Source organism: Alexandromys fortis, unplaced genomic scaffold (assembly GCF_014885135.2).
Source record: "Alexandromys fortis isolate MF-2015 unplaced genomic scaffold, M_Fortis_MF-2015_v1.1 scaffold_83, whole genome shotgun sequence".
Taxonomy (NCBI): domain Eukaryota; kingdom Metazoa; phylum Chordata; class Mammalia; order Rodentia; family Cricetidae; genus Alexandromys; species Alexandromys fortis.
In genome coordinates this window covers 7,468,687-7,493,727 of record NW_026068001.1, presented here as the reverse complement: position 1 = coordinate 7,493,727, position 25,041 = coordinate 7,468,687, and the positions used below count along the sequence as shown (strand labels likewise).

The 25,041-nt window shown below is 50.4% G+C and overlaps 1 protein-coding gene across 1 annotated transcript in view; it reads right to left on the bottom strand.

Moving 5' to 3' along the window:
- The window catches only part of Bcor (BCL6 corepressor), a 118,680-nt gene extending 98,482 nt beyond the window's left edge, over nt 1-20,198 (bottom strand). The window contains exon 1 of the mRNA XM_050160856.1: nt 20,049-20,198. The gene's annotated coding sequence lies outside the window, so the exon portion shown is untranslated. The remainder of the gene's footprint in view (nt 1-20,048) is intronic.
- Nucleotides 20,199-25,041: the final 4,843 nt, after the last annotated feature.

The window sequence follows — 25,041 nt, the reverse complement described above, 5'->3', positions numbered from 1 at the left end:
ATGGGGAAGCGGAAGGTGGGCAGGCTGTAAGGGAAACAGAAATGGGAGGAAGTGGGAGAGACGTCTTGGTTCCTCTACTCTCCTGGCCTGCGGCCCACCGGGTCCTAGACCGAGGTGGGTGGCCTTGGGGACGGGGAGACCCCCACGGTCTCTCCTAGACTCTCCGACATGCATAGGTGATGAGGAGGGTGATAGGGGAAAGACCCTCGTAAAGCCAGCGATTCCCCGCGCGGTGTCTGAAGACGCTGCTGCTGCCGCCGCTAGAAGTCGTCCATCAGCAACCAGTCCAACCTGCCAGTGATAATGTGCGATCAACACCAAATCACCCCCGCCAGGCGCGATCCATCATCGCAGCGCTCCGCAGGCCCGTGTGAGCCTGACTCGCGGCTGGGAGGTGGGGAGGGGTCCGCAGAGCAGGAGGTGGTCACCCAGCACACCCGAACTCTACGGACCTCGCTGCCCCTCCCGGAGACATGCACCTTGGTGTTCATAACTCTCCAAGTTCCCCAGCTGCGGAGTGCAAACACGGTGGCTCCAGAGTTCCGGGCACGGTCACTTAGGAGCCCGCTTGTCCTCCACACCCAGTTACCCTGGTCACACCCAGCAAAGCCATCCTTTCCTTGGCTTTGCCCTGCCTGTCCCCTCCCCCTCCTTCGAGAAAGCGTGGCTGGCGGGAAATTAATATTTAATATCGTGAAATTGATTAAAGGGCTGGAAGCCGGCGATGGGGTGGGGGAAGGGTAGGGTCTCAGCGCGTAATTAAAGATCTGGGAGTGGTGGCAGCTTCTGGTCTGCCCTGGCCCCACACAGTCTTTGTGAGGCCCAGGCGGGGTCGGGTAGGGTTGAGCCAGTAGTAGCTCAGGAGGCCCTAGGTTCTGGCACTCGCTGGGGGGCGCGCTCTCTGGGAAGTAGGTTGTAACCCTAGCTCACCTAGAGATTACACCGAGAACTAAGGTCCCCTTCTCTGCACTGAGGTTCGAATGTTTCAGGTCTTAGACGTTCGCTAGTTACAGTAACTCCTTCAGGATCAAGAGGTCAAGGACCTCCTGGCGCTGTCTTCACTCTGTGTTGACCATATGACGCCACCCCCAAGGCATGGGTCTTTTGGAACTCTCAAGCAGGACTTGTGGAAGAAAGACTCAAATCCTGCACCTAAAGCTGGGCTTACTCGGGGTTCCCGCCGGTTCTCTCAGGTCCAGGCTCCACCCTGGACCACTCACGCCTGGGGAGGCTTAACTAGTTCAGTTGCGCTGCAGATGGGGCCTGCTGCTTCAGGCTGCTGTCTCTAGAGAGCCTCACTGAAAGCAGCTCAGCCGGCAACCTGTCTAAATATTTAAGGTTATAGTGCTTCTTGGGAGGGACTGGGCTGGACAGGGACTAGGGGTGATGGTGCAAACCCCAGGTACCTGGAGAGGCATTGGGTAGGTACTAGGTCAGCATTGGGTAGGTTGGCTTTGTGGAAGCTTAAGAAATCCGATGATTGAACTGGGCATGGTGGGACACGGCTTTGATGCCAGCCCTCAGGAGGCAGAGGCAGACAAATTTCTGTGAGTTTGAGGCCGGGACTACATAGAACCTGACTCAAAATAACCATCAAACAAACAAAAAATCTGATAGTTGGTTCCAGTGGTGGGAAAGAACCCAACTCAGAGTCCAGAATCTTTAGTGTCTTGCGCTTTGTTTAGTACACGATTTCTTTATTTCTATGTATTTATTTTTGCAAAGCACTATGTCTGAAAAGCATCAAGTGCACAGAGAAAGCACAAACAACTAGCAGCAGCATCATTGATCCTAATCAAGTAGGAGACCCTGAGGGCCAAGCTGACTCCAGGCCTACTGCAGGGAAGGTCAGGACCAGAGAGGATTAGGCTTAGCCTAGGGTTTATTGCTGTACTTGAACAAAGTGCCGGGGGCTGCCTAAACTGGGGCAGGAGAGGGGTAATTAAAAGGGGAACTGCCAAAGAAGGAAAGAGTAGCTGGCGTGGCTGCTGCGGAGGTGGGTGGAGGAAGTGTTTTCCTCCAGAATAACTAGCCAGTGCAAATGTTATGCAGAACGACTTCGTTTCATCAAAACAAAACCCAAAACTTCACTTTTAGCCTCTCTTCTGAGCTGCTGTACAACACGCTAACTTCAGACAGAACCTTGAGGTGGTAGGTGTCAGCCAACAATTTACAAAAGGTAATAGGGGAGCTTTTCGGAGTTCTTCAGTTCCTCCCATTGAAAGTCTACCTGCGTCAGCCCCTTCCAGAAGGTGGTGGGGGGCTTTGACCTCTCAACTTGAGCCCTGCGGGAGATCTCTCAGAATGCGCCGCATTCATCAATGCCATTTCTAGTAAATTGGACCTAAGGTTTCTTAGTGTCCTAGGAGGAAGGCAGCCTACACAGCGCACATACCGATGTCTGAGCAAACGTGTGTGTGTGTGTGTGTGTGTGTGTGTGTGTGTGTAGGGGGAAGGTGCTTATTCTGTAGCTTTTATTAGAAAATACTATGGATTTTCCAAGACATTTCTGATGACTTCAACAGGGCTGGGCTCTGTGTCTTATAAAGGGTACTCCGTGGTGGCTGTGAATATTGTGGAACAGTGCTCCAAAGTTGGAGGATACGACGCCTTGGGTGTGAAGGTTGTACCCAGGGGCCTGTCTACCAGGTGTAACCTGGAATCCACCTCACTCTCCTTGTCCCAAGAACATGGCCCTACCTTCTAGTAACAGGAGCATCACGATCATAGTGGGGGTGTGAGAAAGTATTCTGGAATGACGTTGAGCAGTGGGGCTGTTTGGGGAAGTGGGGAACAGCCCCGGGTCGCTCCTGCTGCGACTTCCAGCCCGAGGACAGAGCGCGCGGTGGCTCCTGGCCCGGGGACTGCAGCCACCTTTCGCGGGCGCCAGTGGCCCGCGTGGCTGCGCGCCCGCCGCCATCTTGACTGGGAGGCGCGGGTCGCGCCGCCCCCGGCGGTGGCTCCATAGATAGAGCCACAGGCTTGGCGGAAGGGGCTGCGAAGCGTGCTGCCTGCTCTCCCTCTGGAACCCCCTCCTCACTGTGGGCCACGTGGGCTTTCTCCCTACAGGCGACAGAAGAGCGGCGACCCTCAGTGAAGCTGCCGCGCGCAAGCCTCCCTTGTCGAGTCGCCAGAGCGGGTTGTAATTCCGACAACCACCTCTTGTTCACGGATTTCTGAGAGGGGCAGCACGTTAGCAACTCTGGGCACACAGTGCTCGGTCCGCATAGCCCGGAACTTGGGCCTCTGTCCTCAAGTGCAATCCTCTCAGAGACCTGTGAGCGCGAGGGGGAGGAGATGTGAGGCCTGCAGCCAGGTCCCCAGCATTCAAGGGCTTTCCAAGGCTCGCTCTCAGGGGAGAGGATTTTAAAGTCACCACGGTTTACAAGAGCCCTTGATTGGCGAAGGACGGAACTTCATGTGTCCTATTTTTTTTTTCGGTGTAAAATGTGTTGAAGGAAAACTTAGTAAGGACTTAAGAAATACAGAAGGGCAAAAGTGATTTTTTTTTTATTTTTTAAAAGACATCTCGGGTCTTCTAGCAATTTACAATCTTAGTGAAAAGGCAGAATTGCAAATGCCTAGACACAAATAAAAGGCGTGTGAAATCGACGCAAATCAAAGGCCTGGGGGAAGGATCCATTAAATTATTTTTAAAATCGCCTTTATTTCTAGAAGCGTACATCAGTGCTGGAAAGGAGGATAAAAAATTACTAACAGTAAACTGGGTATGGTGGTGCACGCCTTTAATCCCAGCCTTCAGGAGGCAAAGGCAGGTGGATCTGTGCGATCGAGGCCAGCCTGGTCTATAGAATGAGTCCCAGGACAGCCTGGGCTACATATACACAGAAAAACTGTCCTGAAAACTCAAAAATTAATTAACTAATTAATTAAAATTTACAAACAGTGGATAGCTCCAAAGTTCCAGGGAATTTACAGTCTTCTGAAGGGCTGCTATTTAGGAGGAAGAATAAAAGTTTATTTAAACTAAGCAAAACACGAAGAATGAGAAACTCTGGTTCATTGCACAACTTCTGACATTCAGTATATGGTAAAGAAGCAATTTTCAATCAAAAAATTCTATTTGAAATTAGTAAACTATCCCACCCCATTTTCATTAAAAATAAAAGTTTTAAGAAAATAAAACCAGCCGGGTGGTGGTGGAGCACTTTGGAGATAGAGGCAGGCGGATCTCTGTGAGTTCGAGACCAGCCTGGTCTATAGAGGAAGTTCCAGGACAGGCTCCAAAGCCGCAGAGAAACCCTGTCTTGAAAAACCGAAATAAATAAATAAATAAATAAATAAATAAATAAATAAATAGTAAAACTAACAGAGGACTGAGTGGCACAAGCCTGCGATTCTCAGCACTTGACAGGCTGAACAGATGGGTTGGTCTTGGCAAGTTTAAGGTCAGTCTCATCTATAAAAATGAGTGCGACATGGTAAGACAAAGATGTCAAAATGAATTCCGCGGGGGCCAGGGTAGGGGCGGGGATATGATCTCACTAGATGGGACTAGATAGCCCAGCAGTTTAGAGTAGTTGTTGCTCTTGCAGAGGACTGGAGGTGGGTTCCCAGCATTCATTTGACCAACTCAACTTCAACTTCAGGTTCTAATGTCCTCTTCTGACCCCTGTGGGCACCTGAACCCATATGCCTACACACACACACACACACACACACACACACACACACACATGATAAAATAAATATTTTTTTAATGTATCTTATGTGCACAGGTGTTTTAAGGGCATGCAAGTCTCTGTGCCATGTGTAAGCTTGGTGCCTGAGACAGTCAGAAGAGGACATTGAATCCCCTAGAACTAGAGTTAACCTATGGTTGTGAGCTGCCATGTGGGTACTGAGAATCAAATTTGGGCCCTTTGGAAGAACAGCCAATGCTCTTAACCATTAGATTATCTCTCCAGCACCAAATCTCTAAATATATACATAAAGAGAAGTAGGGCAAAATTTGGGAGGCAGATCAACACAGAGAGGCAAACAATCTCTCTGAGTCTGAGGCCTGCGTGGTCTACAGAGTGAGTTCCAGGACAAAAGCTAGAGCTGTATAGTAAGACCCTGTCTCGAAAAACAAAACAAAAAGACAAAAAAGAAATGTAATCACCAAGATTCTTTTGTCTGAGCATGTTCTCTATGGGATTATACAATGTGACTGTGATTATAAAATATGGGAACAAAGTTAATAAGATATTGCGATCTCATACTGTAATAAGGACAGGGAGAAGTATGGAAATCTAAAATCTTGCTCTACCATCTTAAGACATCAACGGATAAAGCTGACGTGGATTATTATTCAAGAAGTAATAATACACGTCCACATTATTATGGGACATCATGATACTCCACAGCAAGGAAACCAGGGAATACCCAAAAGGGACTAATTTTTTTTAAAGATTTTTTTTATTTATTATGTATATAGGTTTCTTCCTTCATGTATCCTGCAGGCCAGAAGAGGGCATCAGATCTCATTACAGATGGCTGTGAGCCACCATGTGGTTGCTGGGAATTGAACTCAGGACCTCTGGAAGAGCAGCCAGTGCTCTAGTCCTCTGAGCCATCTCTCCAGCTAATTTTTGTGCCCAGCTTTTACTTATAATTTGGTTTCATAAGTTTTAGGTAAACATGCCATCCTTAAAAATATTTTTTAATTTTTTTAAAGTTGAATAAGAACTTGGGAGAATGAGGTGGGCGAACCAGAAGTTCAAGATCAGCCTAGGATATATGAGGCCCTGGCAAAAACCAAAATCATGCCCAATCCAGGGAGGAAATTTCATTGGTAAAGTTCTTGCTTAGCATTAATGAAGCCTTGGGTTCAATCCCCAGCATATCATAAAACAGGTCCTGCATGTACAGGAACATGCTGTAATCCTACTTCTGATGAGGTAGAGCCAGGAGGATCAGAAGTTCAAAGTTATCCTTGGTTGTGTAGGACTTTGAAGCTGGGCTACATGAGCTTCTATTTGAGAAAAAACAAAAACAAAACAAACTAAACAAAAACGTGAAATGGGAAAGACCAAGCCTAAGTATTTAAAATAATAAAAGTTTGAGAATTCCCAGTCACCATGGTCTAACTGATGACCTTTCAACTTGCCCAAAGTCCTGGGGTGGGGGTTTGTAAAAAAAAGAGGCAGGCAGAGAACTTGCTTAGCACACAAGAAGCACAGAGGGGGTTCAGGGAGAAGCCAAAAGGACACACACACTCAGGAAACCCATGAAGACGGTGGATGAACTTTCTGTTCCTGGTCTATGGATTCCTGGTTATAAGGGCAGAATAGGCAGTTAAAATTAAATTTGTCTTTCTCTGGAGAGACACGGTTATGGATCTATTGTCTGGATACTTTTCATTTTAAAGTTGTGCTCATTTGTTTGTGGTGCAGTTTCTGGGGCCCAAACTAGTGCCTCACACAGGCTAGACTGGCATTCACTAAGCTACTTCAGCTCCTGAGTGTGGCTTGTGGGTTACAGGGAGTTTATAAGGATGTCAAACTCTATTATACCACCTTGTAAGGTCTTATACTCAGACACTTACGCAAAGTACACAAAGGCCTGTCATTATCAGCACACGTTAAAGGCTACATGTTCCAAACCAAAGAAACTATCTGTCTCACCCCCAAAGTACCCAGAACTTTACTTTCAAAACAAGATACCTAGGTACAGTAATATACCTATCTTTGCCATACGCACACACACACAGACACATACACCCGCCCTAAGACTAAAATGGTCCCAATAACTTAAGAACACTAAAGTCTGCAGATGAGATGTGATCAAACAGAGATCAAGTGTGGGGCCTACTGCACCAAGAAGCTGGCCAATATTGGTTTGGCTTGTAGTCTTAGGCTGATCTGCTATGTTCCTAGGATGTCCTACCATATGTCACCTCTTTTCTTCTTGATCAGAGGTAGAGTGGGTTTCTCCTTTTGCCCTGAGTCACTAGCCTATCTGGTAATTTTGTTAGAATTAGAAAAATGTCCCCCTGAGTCTGAATTACAGCTATCACTCTCTGTTTTGGCTAGAAATCTTTGCGCAGCAGACACACAACCTGATAGAGTGACCCTGCCTGAAGTCAGCCATTTCAGGGGCTACCCCCCCCCCCAAGTGTTGCTTAGTTCTCGTCCACAAGGTTCCTGCTGAATGTGAGTTCCTTTGGTTTCTAGCATAAGAACTAATCCAGCAAACCCTAGTCATCCTAAGGGAACTGTAGAAAACCAGATACATACTGGTAAGCACAACAAAAGGGAGATCAGACTTCACATATGGCTTCTCTACTCAGTAGGGATTTTAGCTTCCATTGAAATCTAGAACATGAGCAGCAAAGGGCCCCCCAAATCCTTGCTGAAAATGTTATCTTTATCAGGGCTCAGTGGTAAAGAGCACTGGCTATTCTTCTAGAGGGCCTGGGTTCAATTCCTACAGCACCCATAGGGCCATTCACAACCATCTGTAACTCCAATTCCAGGGGCTCCAATGCCCTCTTCTGGCCTCCACAGGTACCAGGCATTCACATGGCACACAAACATACATGCAGGCAAAACATCCAAACACATAAAAAAAATTCTTGATGATATTTCCACTAAAGAATAGGAAAGCATCCCTGGGGGATCCTTTGGGTGTTCAAAAATGGGGGAAATGATTTAGATTTCAGATTTGGAGGTGTGTCATCTTAGGGGTGCTAGGGAAAATAATAAGCACAAATTCCAAAGCCAGACAAAATCATGTTTTTCCACCACATTTTTATCTCTGTGCCCTAGTCAGAGTCACAATGAAATAGCAGATCAAAGGCAGAGGCAAATACAATTATGCTGCCTGTGAAACTCCTAGCATGAAATTAGAAGTCAAACTCTCCATTCAGGGGTTAGAGACAAGGATAATGGGAACCTGGGGCCCTGGAGATGTACCCAGCCCCTTTCAGTCACAATACTATCCATGCTGGGTATTTAAAACCACACCAGGGGTGGGGGCACAGTATGCAAATAATTTATTCTTTTTTTTTTTTTTTGTCCATACTTACTTTAGGAAATGTGTTGACTATATTCCTAGCTTTGTACCATAAAGATATCTGTATACTGGGGTGTGGCGTTATTTGTAAGGCAACAGTGACAATGTGACCTAAAACAATGGAGAATGGCTGCACATCACACCCCAAATGGCAGGCGAAAGATAGCAGCTTCTGTATTCAGAACATTCCCTGCAACCGGCTGCTGCACAGGGCATCGGTTTCCCAGCACCTTGCTAAATCTGTGGAGGAGGGACCTGCCACCTAACCTGAGGACCTGAATTTCATCCTCTCGACCAATATGGTAGAAGACGCACACGTGCGCGCGAACACACACACACACACACACACACACACACACACTCTGTAATTTTAGAACACACAGTGGTGGCACACACCTTTAATCCCAGCACTCAAGAGACAGGTGGATCTCTGTTAATTTGAGGCCAGCCTGGTGGTCTACTTAGTGTGTTCCAGGACAGCCAGAGCTACATAGGGAGTCCCTGTCTAAACACCATCAACACTCAGCCAAACGTGTGTGTGTGTGTGTGTGTGTGTGTGTGTGTGTGTAGGGGGGGTGCTCAGAAGTTAAAAGCACTGGTTACTCTTTCCGAAGATCCAAGTTTGATTCCCAACACCCACAGAATAGCTAGCAGCAATCCCTAACTCTGATTCTAGGGGGTCTGACACCTTCTTCTGGCCAGCTGACTCAGGAGGCTGAGGTAGGAGGATCCCTTAAGGCCGGGAGTTCAAGACCGATGAGGGCTACCAAAGAAAGATCTTTTCATTGGGGGTGGAGGGAGACGGCATCATCCAACTGTTGAGGACTGGACTTCAGATCCCCAGAACCTACAGAAATGCCCAGTGGGCCCGCAGGCCCACCTGTAATTCTAGCCTCCTAAGGAGGAGACAAAACAATCTGGCTAGTGAGACTAGCCATGTCTGCAGGTTCTGGGTTTGATTAAGAGTCCCTGCTCAGTGAATAAGGTGGAAGGGCAGTACACACACAAACACGAGAAAATGGGAAGGGCACTCAAGCAAGTGCTGGGGACGGAGCTCAGAGATAGACAGAGCATTTGCCCAACACGCATAAAGTTGGATCCCCATCACTACAAGGGAGGGCAGGCTCTTGTCAGGCATTCACAAGACACTGGGCTTTGATCCCCAGTGCTGCAAGCAATACAACCTACAATGCGAAGGAGGAAAAATGACCGAATTGTGGGTGTCGGATGGGGATAGGGTGGGGGAAGATAAAAGGGCGAGGGGGGGGGAGTAAAGAGAGGCAGACAACACCCACCCCTCCCCTGCCTAAGGCTAGTGAATGGTAGCCTCAAAGGTCAAAAACAACCCGGATGGACAGGCAGAGGTCAAGGCTAAAGAGTACCACTCCCTACTCTACCAGAGGCTGTCCACTCTTCTCTGGCAGCCTAGCCTCAGGTCAGGAGACCTAGGGCTGGAAAGGCTCCTCCCAATTGTTCACAGCTTTGGGGCCACCTGGCCTGCATGTAGCTCTAAACCGCACTGCACCCCACCTGGAGCTCACTAGCTAACCCAGGCTAGCTCCTGCAGTACTGAGATCACATCATGAGCCATCCTACTCGGTAAATGCACATTTGGAAGCAATTCCTCTTCCTTCTCCTCTTCCTCCTAACCATGTCCTCTGCCTCTCCCCCTCTTTTTCCTCCTTCATTTTTAGTGGTGTTAGGTACAAAACAACTCTCCCCAACCCCTCAAGAGTGGGCAGCAGGACACTCACCGCTAAATCCCCAACAGTCCTAGATGCAATTCTTTCTTCTAGTTCAAACCCCAAGCCAGTAAGACATAGACTCAGCTAGGAGCTACAACACACACAGCTTTCCAAACACTCAGTCCCAATCCTCCCTCTCCTTCTTCAAAAACAAGGGCAGGATATTTACTGAAAGTTTATTATGATCTCCCTGGAACTTCTGTGCAATTACTTCATCTGATCTTTTCCGAACTTCGTGGACAGAGGCATTCTTGTGCCCATTTTACAGATGAGGAAACTGAGGTCCTGGAGGATTAAACACTGTTGGAGCAGAACTACTATGTTCCAGAAATATCTTGTTCCAGAGCTTTTCCACCATAGCTGTTATCGTCCACACATTTGAATGGCTTACTCTGTGCCAGGGTTTACAGATAAAACAGTTGCTGCCCTTGAAGAATCTGGAGTTAAGTAGGGGGACACAGATTACAGTGGCACAAGGGATACTGTCCTAAATATTTCCATCTTTCTTCCTAACCCTCTTCCACCTGGTCCTTCCTTCAGGACTAGCTGCTGCCTTCTCTCCTATGCCTGTTTCTATAGGGACTGCATCCACACACCCAGCAGCCATCTTGGCACCTCAACTGCCTTGACTGGGTAGAATTTCTTGGCCTCGAAGGTACCAAAGAACCTGGCAACCCTGGGCTGATTTGGTTGAGAAATGTGCTTAGGGGCCCCCAACACCAGGCAGGCTGATAGGCCCTCCCATGGCTTTCACTGCAGCCTGTTAAAGGGCTTCGGGCTTCCTCTGATGAAAGGCGTTTAAGTGCATCTGGTTACGATTACAGGGGAGGAGAAAGCCAGGCGGTCTCTGGGGCTTTGGACCAGTCATCTGGCCCTACCTTCCTCCTAGAAGAGCTGGCTGCTAGTGGGGCCAGGAGGCCAGGTGTGGGGGCAGGCAGGAAGCAGAGGCAGTCAAGACCCTCCAACTCTCCAAGGCCCTGGCTCCATCCCAGAAATAGCCTAGTGGCTCAGGGCTGCCAGGCTCTTTTGAGAAAGTCAAGTTCAGTGTGGCTGTGGCCCACCTCTCCCCACAGTGTTACTCTCCCTCTGAATACAGCCTTTCCCCTCAAGAATCTCTGAAGGAGATTTAAAAAGAAGAAAGAAAGGGGGAAGAAGGGAGAAAACATCCGAAGTTTAAAAGAAAAACCCACCCCAACGTTATTTCTCCTTCTGAGCTAGCCTGCCATAATTTCCCATAAAACAAAAGGATAAACTTTAATTGACAATTATGCTCAAAGAAGGAAAGAGATTAATATGAAAATTGGATTGTCCCAAGCCGCTGTGTGTCCCGCACCTGTCTCGATGTGAGCATAAAAAAAGCTCTTGGGGGACCGGATGGGTTAAACACAGTCTTCAGTCCTAGAAACGAAAATGCATTTTCTCCTTCCCGCCCTGATTTAATCCTGCTGCGTGTTATTATTGTCAAGTCTCTTCGCACCACCGTTTCTAAAAAGAAAACCCGTGGGGCTGCACGGCCCTCTGCCGCCTGCTCGGCTTTTATTGTGCACGCAGCCAGGTCTGCGTGGATCCAGCACTTCGTGACCGTCTTGCAGGCGCTCGCGGACACCCTCGGAATGGCATTTCCATCAGAGCTAGGAGCATTGTCTCAGAGGACACGGGAGCGCGCGCGCGCGCACACACACACACACACACACACACACACTCTCTCTCTAAAGGGTTGCAGACCCCTTAGCCAGGCCTCCACGCAACCCATAATTAGAGATGACCTTTGAGAAAGGCAATTAAAATATGGTAATGATCGATGCGCTTGCTTGTTTCCAAAGAGGCAAACACACAGGTGCTGGCTTCAGCCTGCTCCACCTGGCCGAGCCCGGGAGACTCCTGTAGCTCATGAATGAACTCTTTCTCCAGAGAAGCTTTGGTTCCCGGCTACCTACGCGAGCGAGGGTTCCACCCCCACTACTTTCTCTTCCCCTCCCCCACCCACGCTCTAGCAGCCTGGAGCTTGCTGTCGGCAGCGGGGCTTTGTCATCGCAACGCACACATAGACACGCACCCGCACGCACCGGGCCACGGCAGGACCGCGGCAGCCGCTGTGCTGGGTCCTTCTTCCCCGCCCCCTCTTTTAAAGAGCTACTCGGGACCCTTTCTTCCATCCTTTAGATGGGCCGCGCTTTGCAACCCGGAGCAGTGGGGAGGAGGGCTTCCCTCGGGGTGCGGGATGGGCAAAGAGGACTCTGAACCAAACAAGAGGGGACAGGATACCCGAACACCACGGCATTGTTTTACCCCTTGCCCGTGCCCAGCGGTCGGCAGAGACCCCGCCAAGCCTACGGCCCACTGGCGAATGGGCATTGGAGAACATCAGCACTTCCTCTGGCGACCAAAGTAGACTGTGCTGTATCCTCCCGAATTCACTCCGGGTTTGGTCTGGGTGGGGCTCATGGCCCCGGTAGGGTCTCCCTGTCCACAAGTGGCTCTCCCCACCCAGACAAATTGCAGTGTCATTATGGTGGCTCCTGTTGCTTGAGGCCTCGGGGTTGCTCGGGCCGAGCGCGTACCCCACTTCTACACTGCACAGAGGGAAAGATGGGGGACCCAGGGACCGGGGATCCCTGGGGACTGCCTGGAGGAGACACGGCAGCGGGCCTTCTTCCCGTTCCTCCCTGCTGCCTTCCGGGACCACGAGCACAGAGCCAGGGCGGCCTCTCGCCTTTCATTACCGGGCCTACGAAAGCAGCAGCCCAGGCAAATATGTAGCTATTAAAATTAATCGCCCTGCGTTGTCAGCTGAACATAATGCAAATTATTTATGGGCTGTCTGCGCAATATTTATCATCGTGCAGGCTCCAGGCGCTTAGAGCCCTGGCCTACCCCGCCCGCCCTGGCCCGCGGAGGCCGAAGATGAACGCAGACTGCAGCGGCCCTGGGGGAGGTCTGGGCACCCGAATGGGCTTCCCAGGACGAGGCTGTGTAATCAGTCTGCCTTACAGGCCGAGAGGTTCACTTTAGTTTCTACCGTTCATTGCTAATTTTGGGGGGTCTACTACATGCAAAATTCAGAAGCCTGAGAAACTAGGGGGTGAAGCCACTTTGGACAATTCTGAATCAAACAAACACAGCCAGACTCCGAGCCGCGATGCAGGCAGATCTCTGGTTGCCCCAGAAAATCTAACGTGGCTCAAATCAGTGCCCCAACCTGAGAAACGGATTTGCACGGGGAGAAACTCTGGGCAACGGATGTGCCCAACAGACCCCGGCTCAATTGGAACAGGAATTCAGTATCCTCACAGCCTTAAAACTTGTTTGGTGACCGCAGATAACAGATTAACGGCTAATTGTCGAAATCCGCCGAGCGTTTAGTTTATCACTGCTGGGGGCCGTAGGTACTCGCTGCACTTTTTTATATGTAAAAGCAGCCTTGCTACCTCCTAAACGGCTTTTGTTTCTCTTTCAAATACAGTGTTTTCGAAAACAGCAGCAACACGCCACCCCACCCCCTCTCCAACCTCGCCTTCTGGTTTAAAAAACACAAAACAAAACAAAAACCAGGAGGAAAAATAATCTATAAGACAATCCGCCCCTACTGGTCGCCTCTGGAGTAGGGGCTTTTTACGCAGATCGAGTCGCCCAAGACGGCCGAGGTAAACAGGCTTTCTGAACCGCTGCTAAATGAATCACGAATGGGAAGAGCCGAGACTGCCAGGCAGCTAAGGCCTGGGGATCCAGCTGGGACGTCTGGGCGGGAAGGGCTTAGGGCGAAGGACAGTGAGGTGGAGGCTGGTTAGCCCCGGCCAGAGGTCGCGGAGCCAGGGAAGGGACATCCTGTGGAGCCAACCCGAGTGTCTCCACCAGAGCACTCCTACCCTCACCGCGCCAAATGCTCATCCTGGGTCTTCATCCCCTGTGCACCTGGCCACCACACCGGGCCAGACAGGTTACTTAAACCCTTCCGGGTAAGATTACAGGGCACCCGTCACCTCAGTTTTAGTAGCTCTAGGCCTCCAGGAAACAGAAGCAGGCCCAAGTCTTTCTTTTCATATTAATTTTAAGCCTTGCTTCCTGGTCTTCACCAAGCATACATCCCTAAATCACCTTACAGTTAGTTGTTCAAATCTGTCAGGCCCTACTTCCGGGGCCCTGTGTGTGTGTGTGTGTGTGTGTGTGTGTGTGTGTGTGGTGGGTGGGTGGGCTATCCACCAGCATCTGCTCTCCAGACCCACATTAGGGGACAAGGCCAGGAAGCTACTTTGAATTTATATTCTTCCGGTCTTCGTCTTAAAATGTGATTTAATCCATTTTAAAGGACTCTTTTCGTTCTCATTAACCTCAAATTTTAATGGGGAATTTTCCTAGAACATTCCAAAGATTCACCCGTTCTTCAGAAACTTAATCTGAAGCGGTGTAAATGAAAAAGGGGGCCAGTATGAAGGCGCTTTTTGGCCGCACTGTATCAGTCTTGCAGGGATCTGGGTGCAGGTTACTCTGCTGTCCTTTTACTCAACAAAGACTGGTTTTGCCATGTGCGGGAGAGAACACACTGAACACCGTGAACTGGACAGCCCAAGGTGCATTTGCAAAGAACTCTAACACTTCCATCTTCTTCAACCTACCTAAGGCGACAGAGGAAGTGTTAATACTCCCATTTTACAGGTGAGAAGGCTGCCTCCACCAGCCCTCAAGTTTCCGAGTGTTTGTCTTCATCATAGAAACGAGGTCAGAGGCCAGGTGGAACCCCCCACTCCTGTCCATTAATCATCATAGCCCGTGTCAGTGTCATTTTGGTAAAATGCTACAAGGTTTCTGGAATTTGCCTAGCTTTTCCCCACTTGAGGTGGTGCCCTTCCTTCACAGCCAAAAAAAAAAAAAAAAAAAAAGAGAGAGAAAAAAATCACGAATTGTCTGTTTTTTTCCACTCCCCCCCCCCCCAGCCAATTCTGCCTCTCGGCCACCGAGAACTATTTTAAAGTATTTCTGCAGACAGACCCTCTGGCCCCCTCCGGAAGTGTTTTATGGACCTGTGAGTCCAGTTAATCCCAAGAGGCGAGGAAGGATTAGTCCCGGGTGTGGGTGTGGGAATCCTGTGTTTAGGTTTATCCCTATAGGAGTGGAGGAGGGGGTTGATGGCTTTGGCAATATATGCCTCCTCCCCATGAAACTCGACATTTGAGCCAACCAAGATGGAGACAGAGGCCCTCAAGCCCCAGCGAGGAGGTGTGGGCTGGGACGGAAAAGGGGGGCACACTCTAGGCCAACACTGAACTTGGTGAGGAAACTCCAGAGCGCAGTGGTGTGAGCCGTCGTCCTCGTGTCCATGTCCCCCGCCCCCGCCCCCGCCCCGGTGTTATCCTTCTAGCCCTGTGGAAAAGCAAGAGAGCCGCCACCCTGAAGGGGCCTGAAAGAAACAGTCACCAGCGTCTCGCTACTAGTCATGCGAAAATGGCAGCGGATCCCCTGGGTTTCAAGGCTCCAGGAAAGGTGTTCTGCCTTGAGGCGCAAGGGCTGCTGCGCTCTCCCTTGCCCGAACGACCTCCCCTAGGCTCCCTAAACCGCTAAACCCCCAAGTCCTCCTAGGCCACTCAGCTACACTGGACGCGTAGGAATGTCCCACTGTGGTCAACATAAAGTACAGGACAGACCTACTACCTTCGTGGGAGGTGGGATTTACTCCCCCATCCCCCTAATTCAGGCACAGGTCTATTTTTACTCGAGGGTCACTCCGTAGCACGGATAGAATAGATCTTCGCCAGCAGCTGCCACTTCTCGGGGGACAAGGGGATCCACAGGCCTGGCAGTGCGCCCCAGGCTTGAGCGGCGTGTGCACATATGCGGGCTGGGGGAAGGGCAGCACAGCCTCCCCACCTGGACTCTGCGAAGCAACCAATCGCCGCGAGCTTTCGAAGCACCAGAGCGAGCCAGGAAGAGGAAGGGAAAGTGGAGGTCCGGAGCTTGGAAAACGTGTTAGTGTGCGCGCGGGGGAGTGGAGGGTAGGGTGGGGGTGGGTCCTAGGGACTGGGTTAAATGCTAACGACCAGAACCAGCTGTCCCGACCTGGAATGACGGTCTGGGCTCTCTAGCCCCAGGCAATGGAGTTTAGCCCAGGGCTGGCGCCTCCAGTGGAGAGAAACAGGGAGCTTCGGGAGGCGCCACCATGCATCTAGCCAGATCCACGGAAGGATCCTAGGGGCACGCCTGGGGCCAGGGGACCTGCACGAACCAGCCACCACCACGGGCAGCCGTTTAGCTCAGCCGCCCAGGACCACTGACGATGAGTGATAAGGAGTTCCTAGGCAATCTGCTCCTCTCAGGCCCTAGTCACCTCCGGCGGACGTGACCGCCGGATGCTGTGTGGCTAGGTGGGCTAGGGACCTTTGCCCTGCCTTCCTTGGCCCTTTCTGTGCTGCAGAGTCACGGTAGATTCTGTTCCCCGTATCTGGAGTTGTAAAATAGCCCAAACTGTGGGGCTTCTCAAGCCACATTTTCTTTTGAAAGTGTCCAGCCAGTCCCTTTGAAACACCCCCTTAAATAAATCACATAGACTACGCTGTGGGCGAAGCAACACAGCCCTCTTTCTGGTCAGTCCAGGGTCTACTCCAAACGTTGGGGCTTTGGGCAAGCTATTTAACAATTCTGGACCTCAGTGTCTTCAACCTGTGGGGCAAGGGAAGCAGCCTTAGTGTCACCTCATAAGAGTTGTTTCGAAGAGAATCTGCTTTTACAAATAAATGCTTAGGCCACTGCAGTGCTTGCCACACGAGCCATCCCTTAGGATTTGGTAGTCCCTTACTGGGAGGGGGCACCTCTTCGTTAGAGTCCCCCAGGTCTATTCAGAGGCATCATCAGGCAAAGTGGATAGAGAGCATTGTTACTGTCACCAGAAAAGTTTTTGCTTTTGTTTTGTGGGATAGGGTTTCTTTATGTATCCCTGGCTGTCCTCAAACTCAGAGATCCGCTTGCATCTGCTTCCTGAGCTCTGGGAGTGTTGGGATGAAAGGCGGGCGCCGCCACTGCCGGGCAGTCCCCAGAAAAGTTAATGCAAAAAGTCCTCACACTTTCTCTTAACTCTTTGTCCTTAAAGGCCTGTTTCGGTGGCCAAGGGAGAGTGCTCCTCCTCTACTCCCCTCAGGGTCTCTGCGTCCCAGGTAGGTGGCCTGGAGTTTAAGACAATCCTCTGCCTCAACATTCTAAGTGCTGGGATAGCAAGGAGGAGCCTCCACGCCCTGTGAGAGTGCGCTTTAATGGCCTTCATTTAGATTGGATTAATGTCACGGATCAGACATCATAGCCACTCTCTCCCAGCAATCTTAGGGGATGCAATACAGATTTTCCAAAATACTCTTCTGCAGCCACCTTTCTTGATGATTCCAGGCTACCTTGTTCCTGGAGAGTTGGGTTGTTTAAGTATCCTGCCATTGCTGGATCACATTTTACTGACACCCAAATGTAAGTACTGCTTATGTGAACAGGATTGGCCTGACGGGTCAACTATAACTCAGAACATAGGTTGCTGTTTCTCTTTTAGAAGACAAGGCATTTCTCATACGTGGCTACTCACTTAAAAGTGCCAGCGATGGGCTGGACTCCTAGCAGATTCTATCCGAGCTTTCTCTGAGCGGCCAGCCCAGAGAAAGACAAAGAACACAGACACCTCTAAGGTTTGCTCCTGAGAGCTTGGGTCACCTCTGATGCTTGCCCTGTACTCTCTCCAATCCCCTACAAACCCTGGCCGACCTGCCTCTCTGAAACAGTTTCTCAGACCCAAATCAGAATCCCAGTTCTCGAGCGCCACCCGGAGAGTTCACATTTCCCCTCCTCCGAGGCCGCGTGGTGCGCAAGTGAGAGTCCGAGGGCGGCAGCGGCAGCAGAAGCAGTAGCAACACAGCTCGGTGGCCTCCTCCTGCCCGCACCCTGCAGCACGTAAGCAGGAAAAGAAAGGCAAGAGTAAACCCACAAGAGTGGGGTGGAAAAGCGAAGTACAAACAACCCGAGGCAGGCGTACGCAAGGAAGAGTAAGCAGCCTCAAGTAGAAACTATACCTAAAATATTCCCTTTGAGTTCTATTAATTAAAGGTTCTCGAAGGTGGAGCGCAACGGGGACTCCTCCGTCTTGACCATACCAAGACAATGGGGTTCATCTCAGACCCTCCAGAAGACACGATTCATAAGTAGACAGTAGTACAGTAAGGCTCGCCTCTACAGATTAACCTGTTCTCATCCTATTTTTACCGACTCAGTGTGTTTGATTGTGGGGGAGGGGATGGCGCTTTGAAATATACACTGTGAATCCGTATTTAACTGGGATACGTTCCCGTGGCTGTCTGACCACATTTGTTTGGTTCCTTTGAGAATCCACGTTTTCTGGCCTCAAGAGGGGTAGGCAGCCCTCATGGCTCCTCCCTTGGCGGTTTCCTGGCGAGGCGCCCATCCTCCTCTAGCACCGGGAACAGAGGCAGCCACATTAATACTCCCAGGCAGCCAGTTCTGACCTATACTGTCATTTTTTCCATCGGTCAGGATCAGGCTGGGGTGGGGGTAGCGCTCCTCCGAGGGGCTTTGCACGGATCGTTGGGTTTTCCCCGGCGAACTTAACACGGAGGCAAAAGGGGCAGATGGAAACCAGGCCTCGGCTGGCCGGGCGCGCGTAAGCGCCTCACTCGGCAGCTCGACGCAAAGCCAGGGCTGGATTTTCGAGGCCCGGGCCCGGCGGCTCCTCCGGGCCGGCGAGATACCCCCGCCCCCAGGCTGAGCTAACACACTCTCCTAATTCCGCCCTCGGGGACAGCAGCTGTGCGGCGAAAGGGGCGGGTGGGGGAACCCACAACTTTCCCACCAGAAAAGTCTGTGGCGAACAGGAGTGATGAAGGCCCACCCCGATTCCGTGCACGTAGCGGCACAGCATCTAATCAGTGTCACTGCCAGAAATACGCTTCTGCGGAGGGCGACACCCCCGTCCCCGCCAACTTGCGGGGGAGGGGGGCTGCAAATGGCGTCTCCTGTCGCCCTGGACTCTGCTTGGCACCCGCTGCCGCGACCATGAGCAGACGCTGCAGCTAACTGAAGTGCAGCGTCTGGAACACGAACACGCCGGGGCCCGGGTGTCCCTGCAGGGTCACAGTTAAAGGAACTAGCACGCCAGTCCCAGCTTCGAGGCTATCCTCTCCTCCTTCACCTCCGGAAGAGCCACCCTTCCTCAACTGGGGTGTGTGGGGAGGAGTACAGGAAACTTTGCAAGACAACTGTTCTGTGCCTTCGCTAGAGGACCGGGGGTGGCTTTCTCTTCCCAGGCCAGCCCACACCACTACACTCTTCCCAGGTCTCAGTCCTGAGCCTCGTGGACTCCTCTAGAAAGAGGAAGGTATTCCAGGTCATTGGCAAATGATGACCACATCAAAGTGGAGAGTTCCCAAGGGTTCTGGCAGGTGACCAAGTTTGTGTCCTTAACCCTCCCACGCAAGAGTCTTTCGCGCCACTTTGAGCAAATGTGAGGCCCACTCCACCGGAGTGGTGCAGGTGGTTTCTCTCCAGCACCCCCCTCCTCGACCTCGAAATACTCCTGAGGAGGCCCATGGTGGCTCTTCTCTCTCCAGGAGGGGGGAGGGTGTGAATTCGTGCGCGACACCGGCTCACATCTTGCTAAGCCACTTCTGTTGCCCTCCCCCGGGATAGCACTACAGGACGCACTCTCCCCCAAGCGTAGTGGGGTGCCCCTGCGACTCAGGCAAGGATGGCGGTTCCGGTCGTTCCGGGATTTGCCAGAGAGAAGAAAACAAGGCCAGTGACTGCAAGAGCAGCGCCTCCCTGTTCGGGTCTCAGACATTCGCGTAATCTCCGCGTGGATCTGGCTCTTGCCAGGAGGGAGCCCCGCTGGCGTCCCTCTGCCCTCACACTGCCCTCGGCCATCGTTCTCCTCCCGCCCGGCGCCGCAGCACGCGGAGCTCGGAGCGCCCCGGATCCCACAGCACCCCTCCTTTAAGGCGCACGCCTCCCGAGCTCGAGCTCCGGGCTCCCCCAGCTCCTGGAGCCCCGACTACTCGGCTTCCACCTTAGGCTGCAAAAGCCGCCGCCCCGCGCCACCCACGCCCGGCCGGGCCCTTGTCTTAGCCGGGCTCCCCGGCCAGCTGCACGGCCACCGCCGCACGTGACCCGCCCCCGTCGCGGCTTCCGCTGAGCTGCCTGTTCCGGAGCACAAACAATTTCTGCTCTGACGCGGGGTCTCTGGGGCCCTGGCGTCCTCTCCTCCCTGCCCCCCCTTCCGGGTACGAGAACTTAAAACAACTCGCTGACCTTCGGGTGGACTAGCGCCGACTTCCACCGACTCCGGCATTCCGTTCGAACCCAGCAGCCTCGGCTTCTAAGATTTCACTCCACGCCTGGCTGGGGGGAGGGGGTGATGTCTCCGGGAGGGGGTGTCTCAGATCGAAAGAGCCACTTCACTCTCTTTCCCTTCCTCCGAAGTGAGTTTTTAGACTATCCGGAGGCTCTAGGGAAACTCGAGTGACCGCGCGCAAAGGACCCCTCCCTCCCTCTGCGTCCTGCACACCCCGCCTTGTCTTACTGTGACCCGATTTCCAGGGTCAGCGGCAGAAGGCCTGGCTAGCTGCGTAGGAAATACCAAGTGGACCGGGGAGTTCTGGGGTGAGGTGACTGTGGTAATACTGATGACTTCACTCTCACGCTCTGTGCTAGGGCCTTCCTTTGCAGAGCTGGAAACTGAGGCACAAAGAATACATAGTTATGCTGCTGGTTCTGTTACCTCCAAGTTAATGTGAGAATGTGAACCAAGCCAGTCCAGATTGGTTAAGCAGCCTGTAGCAGCAGTCGCCTTGTTATCCAAAGTCCAGACTCATCTAGAAACTTAGTGTTCACTCGATGCCTATTCATGGAGCATTGTTCTTAGCATTTTGTAGGCGCACACTAAGTATTGAGAGAATGGGTGTCTGAACAAACGATTGACAAGCTCATTGATGGCAAGTGATTTTACAGAGAGTACTAACCATTGTTCTTCCTAACAGGATTGTCCTGGTTGAATAAAACCTGCAAACCGCGCCCCCCCGCCCCCCCCCCGCACCATCTTTCTTTTCCTTCCTTTCTTCCTTTCTTTTTTCCTTCTTTAAAAATTTTTGTTTTTGTTGTTGAATGTTTCTAGGTAACAGGAAATCTTATTCAAAAATATATTAACTTCTCATCCCTACCTTTGCCCCTACCTCTACCCAGGTCAATCATCCTGGCAAGCAACTGAAGGCACATTCTCAAAGTTACTGCTGCTTGGTCTCAGCCTACTTCTGCACACACACACACACACATACACACACACACGGTCAGCCTACTTCTGCACACACACACACATACACACACATACGGTCTCAGCCTACTTCTGCACACACACACACACATACACACACGCACACGATCTCAGCCTACTTCTGCACACACACACATACATACACACACACGGTCTCAGCCTACTTCTGCACACACACACACACACACACACGGTCTCAGCCTACTTCTACACACACATACACACACACAGTCTCAGCCTACTTCTACACACACATACACACACACAGTCTCAGCCTACTTCTACACACACACACACACACACACGGTCTCACCCTACTTCTACACACACACACACAGTCTCAGCCTACTTCTACACACACACACACACACACACACTTTGCTGTATAGACTTTCCATGCTGAGATATAGGAAAAGCTGCAGCTCCAGCTGCTGATATTTCTGGGCCTAGTAAGAAAGCTGGAGGATACACCCAGCAATCCAGGTTCACTGATTTCCCTTCTCATAGGTGGAGCTGGAAAATCTACTTAAATATTGCAGTCCCGTGGCATTTTATATATTAGTTTTATGAGGCGGTCTCCCTCTGTAGCCCCGGGCTGGTCTGGAACTCATGACAACCCTCTTGTCTCACTGTTCTGGGTGCTAGAATTACCATTGGATATAAATTGCCACTCTCTCTGCAATGTGTTTCTTTTGTTTTTAAGATTTATTTTATTATCTTAAATTATGAGTATGTGTGTCTGTGTGTGTGTGTGTTTACGTGCACGCAAGTGCTGGTGCCCTCAGCACTGAAGTGATATGTCTGTGAGCCTTCTAGTGTGGGCGCTGGGAACCACACTCTGGTCCTCATACTGATGAGCTGGTACTTGCTGAGCCATCTCTCTAGCCTATGGTTATTTTATTTTAGTAGATTAAGGAGCACACTACCCAGCTAGGTCATGTGGCAGTCCGCACCAGCTGCGAGGTCACATCTTCAGTTTTAACGGACAGTGCAGCAGTGCTAGTCAGTGGGAAGACATCTGGGATCTGGAGAGCTGCCATGGGTACGCTATGCTTTCCTGTTCCTTCCGGTGACCCAAGACAGGATGCCGTTCCAAAACATTCTCATATTTAAACAGTGCAGTAGAAGGCATTTTTTATAACACATCACACCCCTAAATCTAAGCAATTAACCCTTCTGTTCCACAGTCTGGAAGCTATGAAATAAGAGCAGATTTCACTTCTGGTTACCTGAAAGAAAATCTTCTCCTTTCTTTAGTAGTATCCTGCAGCATGTATGAATCAGAGCAGGGAATGGGAAAGATGCCTGCTCTGTTTCTGATTATTACTGTAATCCTCCCTCCTCCTCCGCATCTCACCCTCCCTCCCCCCCCCCTCTTTCTGACAGTTGTCTATTTTGGCTCATGTTCCTATGATTATTGACCAAGAAATGAAAATGTGTATTTTCTTTCTAAGTTACAACCCAATCTGGATTCCAAAGGCTGGGGTTCTGGCTGCCTCTTTTACAGTCTGGTCTGGAATGGCCAACAGAACCCTATAACCTCAGTCTGAGGCCTATCCAGCCTTGGGAGGGTCTGAAATTGTCCAAGGACTTCACCAGCTGATGGTAGTTGAAAGCGGCCGTCAGAAAGACACTCATCCCTTGAGCGGAAAGGACACTGGCGAGCGCTGAACCGGAGGTTCGAGATGCTAATTTGATTTATTATCTGTGTACAGCCTGAGGAGGAGAAAGGCTCATAAAAGTGTTCTAGGCTGGTCATTCTGAATGTGAGCGTTTATTTATCTGCAAAGCTGCCGAATGTCCCTGCAGGAAGTCGCGGGCTCAGCAACCCCTGACTGCACAGACAAAAGTCTGCCCTGCACACAGGGCTGCTTTGATTGTTTCCAACAGCTTTGTGCTTTCCCTGGGGGAAGAAGAGAGTCACAGAGGCAGTTTTCTTCCTCTTTTCTCACGCTGCAGAGGAAGTGATGTTGTGGAAACAGTGGCATTGACTTGGCCAGCAAACCAAGTCAGGCAGGAGTTGGGAAAAGCTCCAGGCAAGGTGGTGGCACTCTACTACTGCTCCAGGACCTAGGAAACCTCTGCTGGCTTTGAGCATGGGACTATGGGATGTATACAGCTGGCGCTGGCATGGATCAAGGAAAGTCAGCAGTACTTGGAAATCATTTCCCAGGGACCAGGATCCCAGAGGTCCTATGGGTGATTCTAGAGCTGTTGAGTTCAGTTCTGATTAGGAAGGAGAACAAAGCCGATAGCAAATTTATGGGCATATCTCATTCAGTCTTTTATAATCTTTTGCTGTTCTTGGGGGGGGGGGGGCGGTGGCGCGAAATGGCTGAAAAGATGACTCAGGAGAGTACTTGCTTCCCAATCATGAGGACTGAATTTCAGATCCCAGCAGCCATATTGCAAAACAGGGATCGCCACAAATTTAGGAGGATAGCTAAGGCTTTGTTGCCTTCCAGCCTAGCAAAGATGAAAGCCCCAGGTTCAGAAAGAGACCTTACCTTAGAGGAAGTGGCCGAGTGCTGGAAAGAACACCAATGTCCCATTATGTCTTCCACATTCCCACATGTTTAAACACTCCTCCACACACATGTGTTTGAATACCCTTAACAGACAAGCAGTAAGACACATAGACACATGAAAAAATTAAAATTTAATTTTTTTAAAAAAAGATTTATTTGAATCTGGGAAGTTGTGACAAACACCTTTAGCCCCAGACTTGGGAGGCAGAGACAGGCAGAGCTTGAACTACAGAACTATTCTTGGTCTGCAGAGCTAGTTTTAGGATAGCCTAGGCTACACAAAGAAACCCTGTGTAAAAAAAAAAAACAAAAAAAAATTATTTGAGCTGGGTGTGGTAGTGCACACCTTTAATCCCAGCACTCAGGAGGCAGAGACAGGTGGATCTCTGTGAGTTTGAGGCCAGCCTGGTCTACAGATCAAGTTTCAGAACAGCCAGAGATGTTACACAAAGAAACACTGTTTCAAAAAATGCTTTATTTGTATTTTATGCATATGGGTGTTTTTCCTGCATGTAAGTCTATACACCACATGCATGTCTGATGTCGTAAGAGGCTAGAAGAGAGTGGTCAATCCCCTGGAACCAAAGTTACAGCAATTGTAAGCCATCACATGGGTACCGGGAATCAATCTCGGGTCCTTAGCAAGAGCAAGCAGCCAGTGCTCTTTAACTGCTGAGCCATCTTTCCAGCACTAAATCTATTTTTAAAATCTATTCTATTTTCAGTGCTGAGGATGGACCCCAAGTCCCCATTATTTTAGGGGAGCTCTCTATTAACATGCAACATGGCCCCCCAGTTCTTCATTTATTCTTCCTTCATTTAGTGTGCATTTATTAGTTGATAACTGTGCCAGGCCTGAGTGTACAATGGTGAGTCAAAGAGGCACAGTCCCTGTTTGCAGGAGCTGCAGGCTATGGTCCTGCCCACCATATCCTTCCAGCTCTCCTGCCTTGACATCTGACTCTCAAGAACACAAACAGTTCGACCTTTTTCCAAATTCATCTCTCTCTCTCTCTCTCTCTCTCTCTCTCTCTCTCTCTCTCTCTCATAAATTCACTGATAGGGATAAGAGCACTGTAATAAATTCCTCCCTTCTTTATTTCATTTTGGTCCTGGGGACAAAAGTCACGTATTTACAATATTTACTGTGTATGCACTCTAACACTGAGCTATAGCCTCGACTCCACTACCAATTCCCCCAGTCTCTTAAATTTTTTTTTACATTCCAGTGTGTGTGTGTGTGTGTGTGTGTGAGTGTGTGTGTGTATGTGTGTGTGTGTGTGTGTAGCAGAACTCTCAACAGGCAGTCAGAACATAACTAATGAGAGTCAGTCGATTCTCTCCTGTCATGTGGGTTTCAGGCATCAAACTCAGGTTGGTTGTCAGAATTGGCAAAAAGCTCCTTTACCAGCTGAGCCACCCTCCCCCTCCCCCACCTCTTTTTAGC